Source organism: Cystoisospora suis (assembly GCF_002600585.1).
Source record: "Cystoisospora suis strain Wien I chromosome Unknown contig_6462, whole genome shotgun sequence".
Classification (NCBI taxonomy): domain Eukaryota; phylum Apicomplexa; class Conoidasida; order Eucoccidiorida; family Sarcocystidae; genus Cystoisospora; species Cystoisospora suis.
In genome coordinates, this window is record NW_027159250.1 from 9,243 (window position 1) to 11,620 (window position 2,378).

At 56.1% G+C, this 2,378-nt stretch overlaps 1 protein-coding gene across 1 annotated transcript in view; it reads left to right on the forward strand.

Annotated features, from left to right (window-relative positions):
• Nucleotides 1–2,378, forward strand: part of CSUI_009976 (uncharacterized protein) — an 11,294-nt gene extending 8,916 nt beyond the window's left edge. Inside the window, exon 5 of the mRNA XM_068070083.1 lies at nucleotides 1–2,378. The gene's annotated coding sequence lies outside the window, so the exon portion shown is untranslated.

A 2,378-nucleotide genomic window follows, 5' to 3' on the forward strand; every position in this document is an offset into this window, starting at 1 on the left:
GTTTGCTCCCGCAGGTGCTGGCCCTCCGTCTTGTACCCATTCGGGATCGATGCGCCGGCTGTCCGCTTCGTCTCCGCACTGGCCGCTTTCTCCTGTCTTTTGGTTTTTCCAGTTTGGGCCCTCCTCTGGTAACTCGTTTTCTCGATGACTTGCGAATTGAGGCCGGAGAGAGCCGTCTCGGCTGGCTTTGTTGTCCTTTTTTCCCTCGGGGTCTTGTGGCTTTCATTGCATCCGTTCTATCCTGGTTGTCCTTTTCTTTTACTGAAGGGGCCCTGGCGCTGTTTGCGGTCTCGATCTTGTGTCTGCTAGCCGGTTCAATCGCGTTTGCAAACGAACGTTCAGGATATGGTGTGGCACGCTAGCTTTCCCCTGCAGCGAGAGCGCCTGGCCGGCCGGGGGGGACTCTACTCCTCCCTCGATGTCTTTTATGTGTCTGCTCCTTTACATTGAGAGCGCGGCGGAAGCTTCGACCCCTCAGAGTGAAGCTGTGGTGACTGGAGCGTTGTNNCAGCTGTGAAAATGTTTCTCTTGATAGCTGGTATTCATGCTCAGGTAGCTCGCGACTAATAGAAGGTACTCCCGAGAAAATTGCACTACACGCATGGGCCTGTGTGGAGGCGTCCTTTTGGTCTCCAGTAATGTCCCAAGCATCTGAAACAATGGAGCGCGAGTTACACAGAGAGGCCGGACATCGCTGAATGTTTCGCGCTGTCCTGTTTTTAAGACCGTGCCCCAGGGGTACTGCGGCTTTTATGGGCACGCTCCGACAATACGATACTCGATGCTGTTTTCGTTTCTACGTGGCCTTACGTCTTTCGCTAGAAGTCTTCTGCTCTCAGCCTGCAACTGCGTGGGACCGGAAGGAGTCTTTTGAACATGGCTGTCCGTCCAGCAGTGGGGGAGTCAGACGCCAGTATATCTTAGAGACGAGAGGACACAGGAACGAAGCTCTGAGTTTTCCCCACTAGAGGACAGCGGGTCTTCTGTGACCGACGGTGACGCGTAGTAGCAATGCAGAGGCTGTTTTCGTGTGGTGGGTCCGGGTGATGGAGGCGCAAGCCGAGAGATGATACAAGAGAAAGGGATAAGGAAGGCAAATAGCTTGACAGGGCCACTCCCTCGTTTTCGAGGGTACTTTTTTCACCACTGCGAGTCTAAAACTTAGTCCTATCAAAACCTCTTCAGTCTCACACTGTGGGGTCGGCGTGGTCGTGCTCGCGGCTGATGTCGTTGCCGGCCGACCAGCTTGTCCGCGTGTCCGGGAGGTCCTGTATGTGAGCCTGTTCTCGATATCTCATCGGCAGGGTTTCTTGGCGTGATTCTAGGGGAAGCCCACTGCCTTCTACTCGACCCATGTACCGGTCGAATCTGCGGGTGTCTCTCATCCTTCATTCTCGGTCCGGAGAACCTGACAGCTTCTGCCGTTGGCTAGTCTTGCTGCAAGCGTAATATCTTATCAGGTGGCTGATTGCATCAGGCGCACTTGGACTAAGACCTGGCTTCTCGGAGGAATGTCTGGGAGACGACTGGACTGTTACGGGACCTATCGAGATTAGTCAGCCTTTACCAGTCGCTGTGCTGCTCGAGGCGAAAAGCAGATCGGCGGTTGGCTTCTCACTTCGCCCGTGATTCTGTGGTGTCTCCTCCCGCCCAGGGCGGAGGCGACGTACGGATGCAGAGTGGAAACCTGATATGCCCCTTTCGTCTGCCCAAGCAGCTGAACTGTTCGTGCGCCGCGCCCCAGGGTTGGTTGCTCCGTTGGGATCCGTGCTTGCTCTAGAAAATGAGAATCATGAGGCCGGCGTGGTTCCATCGATCTGCAACGGCGGTGCAGGGGCACGAGGCGGATGGGGGCACGAAAGCGGTGATGCGGACAGCCTTGCGTGCAGTTGTGAGAGGGATGTATTCGGCACGGCGGCGAGTAGAACAGACGAACAGTACGCTGATTCAGCTAACTTGCAAGCACAGGTTGACGGCGTAAAGACTTCGAGTCGCCGCTACCGGGAACAAGCCTCCGTCACGCTTGCGTGCAGGGCTCTCATTCGGAGATACTCCGCGGCGGTTACGTCACCATCAAGTGCGGACACCCCGGCAACGTACGAGGCACAGGAATGCGGCTGGGACGATGGAGAAAGTGTCCTGCTTATCTGGATCGAAAGGCGTCTGCTCGAAAAAGGTATCACGCGCTCTATCGGGTACGACGACTTTCGTCTTAGGTATGCCCCCCACCCCTGTTGCGACAACAACGTTCCCACCGTCAGTGGGGCGGTCGGCTCTGGCCGATCATCGACTAAGAGACTGAGCGGGTCGAGTTTTTTTTCGGACTCGTCCTTCTCACGAGAGAGAGTCTCCACTCTTGCTTCCACGGGATCCCGTGG